The sequence below is a fragment of the Seriola aureovittata genome, chromosome 5 (assembly GCF_021018895.1).
Source record: "Seriola aureovittata isolate HTS-2021-v1 ecotype China chromosome 5, ASM2101889v1, whole genome shotgun sequence".
NCBI lineage: Eukaryota > Metazoa > Chordata > Actinopteri > Carangiformes > Carangidae > Seriola > Seriola aureovittata.
The window spans coordinates 29,499,954-29,507,345 of record NC_079368.1 but is presented as its reverse complement, the minus strand read 5'-3'; the positions used below and the strand labels follow the sequence as shown (position 1 = coordinate 29,507,345).

The 7,392-nt window shown below is 40.5% G+C and overlaps 1 long non-coding RNA gene across 1 annotated transcript; it reads right to left on the bottom strand.

Annotated features, from left to right (window-relative positions):
* Positions 1-162: 162 nt before the first annotated feature.
* LOC130169375 (uncharacterized) lies at positions 163-1,406 on the bottom strand. Its single transcript, XR_008827820.1, has 3 exons — positions 1,285-1,406; positions 1,012-1,166; positions 163-654 (listed from the first exon to the last, which is right to left on the bottom strand). It is a non-coding gene; the product is annotated as an uncharacterized LOC130169375 (long non-coding RNA).
* Between the last annotated feature and the right edge of the window lie 5,986 nt (positions 1,407-7,392).

Genomic DNA, 7,392 nt, shown 5'->3' with positions numbered 1-7,392 from the left:
CAGCTTCACCTGCCGAGTTTAAAAACAATAATAATAATTCATACATATATGATTTATAAGAATGTAAACATGGATTAATTAAGACCATGTGATGTGATAGAAATGGCTTCAGAGCAGATACTCAATGGCATCTGCTTTCTACAGTAGTAAGAAAGAGAAGAAAACACGATCTGTTTCACTGAGTATTTATTTTATTGACTTTAAATGAGATAAGTTTTATAGAGACATAGAGACATTATAAAACATCAGCAGATTATTTAAGATCTCACAATATCAGATTTTAACTGACGACATAATCACAATATCTATGGAGAAAGAATTCATCTTTAACTTTGTGTTTTGTCTCTTTCTCGTCAGGTGAATGGTGAGGTCAGACTCAGATCCGAGTGTCGGGGGTGGAGAGAGAGTCTGTAACCATGACAACAGTTACACCGAGTGGCTCGTGAAAAGGCGACAAGATGACGTGATAAACAACAGACCCGCGAGGCCAAACATCTGCCGTCATGATGTCATTAACACATTATCAATATTTCATTTTTAAATATCATCGTCAGCACTGACGTGGAGGTGACGTGTCTTCAGACTGTTCTGTCCACGGCGATGAACAATAAAGTTTTTAGAGGCATCAGGCTTCAGCGGCCGGTTTGTCTTCACCTGCAGAGAAACATGGAGAGAGTCACGTGTCAGGATCTTCGCGCTCAGAAGAAACAAGAGGAGAGCTGGTGTGAAAATGAGCCAGCAGGGGGCGCAACGTCCACACAGCTGACAGGAGAGGATCAGAGGATAAGCCCCCCCCCCCCCAGGCCGTCCTGCTTCCTGTTTGTAGACAACATGATGATACTGGATCTGATCTGATGAAAGCACATTCTGAATTTATTCATGTTATAGGACAAATAACTAGAGTTCAGACTGAATCACCAGTGAACCGTGTGTTTATATTCACATGTTGTGAAGTGTGTGTGTGTGTGTGTGTGTGTGTGTGTGTGTGTGTGTGTGTGTGTGTGTACGTACAGTCAGGCTTGGTTGGAGGAGGTGGTGGTGGAGGGGGAGGAGGTGGTTTGGCGCAGGTGTAGGTCACCTCCAGGTACCTGGTCTGCTCCTTACAGGGATATTCACCGAACACCAGCTCGGTGACGGGGACCTCGCAGGACCTCCTGTTTGCACAGCTGGAGACGCAGAGACAGGAAGTCAGAACCAGAACAGGGTCGGTGTCACTCCACCCTTTGGATTAAATTAATTAATAATTAATCAATAAATCAGACTGAGCGTCAGCTCTGCTCTTACAGATCCTCCACCACCATCTCGGCCCAGGGGAAGGAGCAGTAGGTGTCGGGCCCGTCGTCCGGGTGGCGTTTTCCCTCCCCGCACCTCGTCCCCACGCCGACCTTGTACAGGACGTAATCCAGGTTTATCTTGGTGCCGACGTCTGGAGGAGAGACGAGCCAGAAGTTATCTATCTATCTATCTATCTGTCTGTCTGTCTGTCTGTCTGTCTGTCTGTCTGTCTGTCTGTCTGTCTGTCTGTCTGTCTGTCTGTCTATCTATCTATCTACTTTTTTATTTATTTTCTTATTTGTTTTTCTGTTGAATTGTTTTTAAAAGTTCAATAAATGCTTAATGAATAATCCTGTGTTTAACATTTTGTATCTGGTTCATTGAGTCTGAAGAAAAACCAAAGTTTCAAACCGACAGTCGGTCGTTTCGTGGTGAGTTATGACGTTGTGATTTAGGTGCAGGTTCACCATGACGACAGCACAGTGACGATGAGTGTGTTTCTCTGTGTTTTTCTTACCACATGACATCACAGCAGTGTCGTTGAGACAGGCGTAGATGACCTCTCCCTCTGTTTAAACACACACAGGTCAGAGTGCAAGACATGACTTCATCATCCTCATCATCATCATCATCATCATCGTCATCGTTTACTGGTCAGTGTTTATTTTACAGGTCGATTATGGAGGACCAGGGACGTCACAGGAAAATTAATTTCGTATTTTAATAGACATTAAAAACAGGAATTGTAAAAAGAATTTATAAATGAACGATTAATCCATCGATCAATACTTCAGATTTAAAAACGGATTTCCAAAAACAACATAAAACTCTCATTAGATAAAACATTTATAAAAACATTTATTTATTCATGAATAAATAATAGAATTTGAAAAACTATTTCTAAATATTATAGAAATAAAAAATAAATAAACTATCTTCCATTATTGAGTCTTAAACTTAAAGTTTCAGGTTTATTGTCATGTGCTTGATAAAAGTGAAAACATTCAAAATAATCAGTATTTAAATAGTAATTATAAAAGTCTGAAGTATAATGAATATAAAAAGTATTTACCTGAAGAAAATAATAATAGTGATAGAAGTTAAAGAGATGAGTTAGGGTTTAATCGTTGCAGTATTAATTAAAATGAGTAACAACACATTTTACATGCAGCCCGTCATCACTGTGACTCACCAGCAGCACGAGTGAAATACCAAGATGCAGCCAGCACTGAAAACACAACACGAGCTCGTGTCACTTCAAACATGTATTTCACTAAGTCAGGACGAAAACTGTCACAAACAATTATTACCAACAATAAAGTGAAGGAAGTGACAGCTGCCAGGAAGGTGAATGAAAGGAGGAGGTGTCCAACATCTTCACTCACAAATTATAAAATAAAATCATCAATTTTTTAAATTCTGAACATTAAAAATGAGACGTTATGAAGGTCTGAATGTCTGATGTCATAATGTAAAACCTCCACAGTAAAAAAGATGAACGTCAAATCAAGCTTGTATCATCATCATCATCATCATCATCTTCATTAAATCAAAGAGAAAATTGTTTAAAATTTCATAAAACGTTGATCCTGTGAAGGTTTGATGAGTCAGTGAAGGAACAAGTTACAGCTCCGTCATCAGCAAATGAAAAATGATCTTAACATCATAATCCACAATATTCATGTGTCCCACTGCGGGACGGTGTCCAGGGAGTAAATCTGCATTCTGACATTTATAAATTACTGTAATACAACATCCAACCGATCCAAAACAGTTATTACACCATATGTGTTTGTATTTCAGAAGAAATCTGCCAGGAGAGTAAAACCGTCTCCAAACAGCAGATACTCACAGCCGAAGGCGACCAGCCTCAGTGGGACCATGTTGGCGTCTCTCAGCTTCCTGTCGTGTCTTCCACCTGCAGACGGTCTGACAGTGAGCGCGGCATCTGGACGTCCAGGTATTTATGTGTCCGTCCTGACGGCAGACATGCAGACGCCTGTCCCCCGCCGCCGCAGGCATGCGGGGCCTCCTGCCCCAGATGTGATGAACATGTAAAACCCTGCGGAGCTGCAGGAGAGAGATCTATAAAGCCACAGGTTTCAGGACCTTTAACTCTTTAAATCCCAGCTGCTCCTCATTCTCCTCCATATTTCTCATTAAGAAGCTCAAAACTTAAAAGCAAAAACATCTGGATGTGTTAAAGCAGGGCTGGAAACTGTGTCGGCTAACAGGCCCACATTTACCAAATGTGCATGTTTTGAAGAACCTGTACATATACAGCTCCATATAGGGACTTTAATCTCTGTGACAGACTCAGTGGTTTTTCTGCACAAACACCGAAACTCATTACTCCTGAAATCCAGCTGCCTGCTGATGATGTGAAGCTCTCACAGTGGCCTGGATCCAGCACCAATTCAAAAAGGTCTGGTTCTGTTCACACTGACGCCTGAAGCCTGAGTTGGAAAAGAACTGAGCCAATCAGAGCTTTACAGGCAGGAAGACTGAAGACGTCAACTTCTTTTACCAGAGAGAAAAATAAAGAAAGGAAAATGAGGATGAGGTGTTTGCAACTGTGCAGGTCGTTGTCAGTCAATAACAAGATTTAAACTGACGCATTTCTTTGACCCACGTGACAAACGTTAAAGTGATAAGTTCAGGTTTTGTGACGTGGGGTTCAGGTCAGTGTTTGACCTGCAGTAGATTCAGATCAGCTCCCAGCAGCAGCAGCTGAGTGATGAGCTGCTGAGCTGCTGAGGACATCTGCAACTTTAAAAACATGTCCACAGGAAAAAGCTAATATCAGTTTAAGTGCAGGTTTATGTTGCTGTCAAACAGCCCTTTACTTTGGAAACACAGTTCGTGAACAGTTAAATTATCATATGACTCCACAGATCAGCTGTTTGAGTCGGACAGAGACGAGTGTAAATAAAACACAAACACACCAAATAGAACTGACTTTTTAGAAAAGTGGGTAAAACACAGGTGTGAATGTTCTGTGTTTCCACTGGCTGATGTTATATGATTAAAGCTGCGTTTTCTCCTCTCGCGACATCGTTCAAATTAAAAGTGACGACAGAGATTTCCAACACCTGCCTCTCGGTCGGATCCGGCTCCTTCGGGCCTGAATCAACAAGAAAGTGTTTCCATTTCAATTTGTTCAATCGTCTGAAAAAAACCACCTCACAACATTTGAGAGTTTATTTTTAATTTCACAGATTTAAACAGGTGAATGGAAACACACCTTCTGACTCGATGTCAACAACAACAAAGTGGCTGCTTCACTGAGGTAGGACTGATGACGGGACCTTTGTATCGTGTTAGAGAAAAGCGAACAGGGGTTCGTATTTACGTTATTTGATTGCACGACTAAACGTCTTTAAAGTCACCGCTCACCTCCAGTCGAAGACAGAGCCAACAGCATGTATGAGGTTTTTTTCTTGTATGTGCTGAAAATGTCCCAACATGCATCAGCAGCCTCTTGAAGAAGTCCAGGTGGTCGCCTCAGGCTCATAAATACCACAGTCCACTGCGGCAGGTCATAACTGAGCAACAGGAGGTCAACATCATTATAATCTTACACAAGCGACAAGAGCTTTTAACTGACAGGCTGCTTCAAATGTTCATTCTAATGTTTTAATGACGCATGTCGAGTTCAGACTTGAGAAGAGAAACTCGACTCGTGAACATGAAGATTGGAGTCAGACTCGTCTTTGTGTCTCTCATTTAACACGTGTGTTTTTTTCCTTTTTCCCTTCAGTTATTGAACCTTGTTTGATTTTTATTCTATTGTTATATAGATATACAGAGTTTCAGTCAAAAGTTTACATAAAGCTGTAAGACACATTAATGAAGTCGAGATCGCCTCTTTACTTCCTGTCAGTTGTTGTGTTTTACTTCCTGTCATTATTAACTTCTCTTGTGCCTCGATAACAGGGGCTGATTTTCATCAGCGACCCCCTCACCCCCTCTCCACCTCCCCACACAGGGGAGCAGGAGCTTAAATCAACCATGATCCACCGCATCTTAACTCAAGTGTTTGTGTTTTATTGTCATTTGAAAGGTTTCCACACTGAAAACAGAAGGAGGACCTCATGTACAGAGCAGCCCATTAGTTTCCATTCATCTGGTTGAAGGGAGACTGCATGGACATCCTTAGTTCTCTAATGTGCTGTGATGATGATGATGGTGATGATGATGCTAGAAAACCTCCCAGTTCATCTTCCTCTGATGAAATGACAGACTATCTGCTGATGAGTTTGTTTATTATTCTGTCTTCAGTATTCACAGGTTCAGTTTCTTACCTGCAGCTTCATTCTGCTGTTGTTGACAGGTGATGGTAGCAACACTTTTAAGATCAGAATTTATAAATATTAAACTGTGATTAATGATGGATCATCTCTAGCTGTCACCACCTCCACAGGTGAAAGTATTTACCAATTAACATCAGCATGTTTTTTGATCCTTCACTGTCAGTGTTGTCGGACATTTAAACATTTCTAATATTTATGTTGTTGATTAAAGCTAAGATAGAAATAGCCACACAATGCTGTACGTGTTACTATTGTGAAAATTCATACCAGATGTGTTCTATAAAAACCATCAACAAAGTTAAAGCAAGAGCTTCAGAAATAACTTTATTGGACCACATGTCATGATGGTTCTCAGCTCTCAGTGATGTTCTTTATTCTGACAGAGACAGAATCATTCAAACAGATGTTTTGACTCCTGTCATCAATAATGAAATGAACTAGAACCAACACTGAACCAAACTTAATATGAACTAACACACGTGTCCGCTGCTCTGCTTCATCGATGAATGAATTTAACAAGTTCATAATATTGCAAAATAACAAGTCGTGACAAACACAAACAGAAGGTGACACAGAACATTTTAACCATGACGCACGATAGACAAGCGACAACGTGTAAATAAGTGACATTTTGTTTGTGATTGTATATAATAATAATGACAAAATAACAATGATGAGAATTGATAACAATTATAATGGCAACAATGATATATTATAATTGCAATAACTGATTACGATGATAATGGCAGCAATGAACATACTACATATTATTATACTATTTATTATTAGTATTAGAAGTAGTAGCAGTTCACAGGTTTACAGGCTGTAAAGTCACTTCTCTCCCCGGGTTGTTTTCATCAGGTTTTCTCTCTGTGGCTCCGGCGCCATCTTGTGGAGCTCTGAGAACGTGAGTCTTCAGTTGTCTCCCGGAGGTAGGTGAAAACAGTCGGATTAAATAAACGAAATAGTCCCATTTTTGTGGATGTAATCGAATTTCGTATGTTGGTTTTATGTTAAAAGCACTTACAGATACGTTTTAAATGATTTGTGGGCGTATTAGTCGTTTGTATTTTATTGCTTCGTTGACCTAGCTAACTTGATAACGTCAGTTAGTTAGCCTCACGCTAACTTGATAACGTCTGTCAGTTAGCCTCACGCTAACTTGATAACGTCGGTCAGTTAGCCTCACGCTAACTTGATAACGTCTGTCAGTTAGCCTCACGCTAACTTGATGACGTCTGTCAGTTAGCCTCACGCTAACTTGATGACGTCTGTCAGTTAGCCTCACGCTAACTTGATGACGTCTGTCAGTTAGCCTCACGCTAACTTGATGACGTCTGTCAGTTAGCTTCACGCTAACTTGATAACATATGTCAGTTAGCATCACGCTAACTTGATAACATCGGTCAGTTAGCTAGGCTACAGTTCTTTCTCTGACTCCGGAGCACAATGAAATGTTGATGGATGGGATCCTCCTTCTTCCCTCCCACATTCTTTCTGAACCGTCCTTAATTTCCGTTTCTATCGTTGTGGACCAGCGACGGAACATCAGTCATATTTCAACCTAACTACAGGTAATATCATCGACCTCAGGTGAGTTTTCGACCCATTTCAGTTTGTTTTAGTAACTTTAAATGAGCTGGAAATAGCTTTGTTTTCTCCCTCATTATAGTACTTCAGGTAAATGTGCAGGTTTGATCAGGTGAAGGAGGAGGAAACAGCTACAATAAATATTACTATTATAATTTTATCGTTTTGTTTTCTTGTCTTGCCTCCAGATTTTGTCTTTCAGTCAAATTACTTT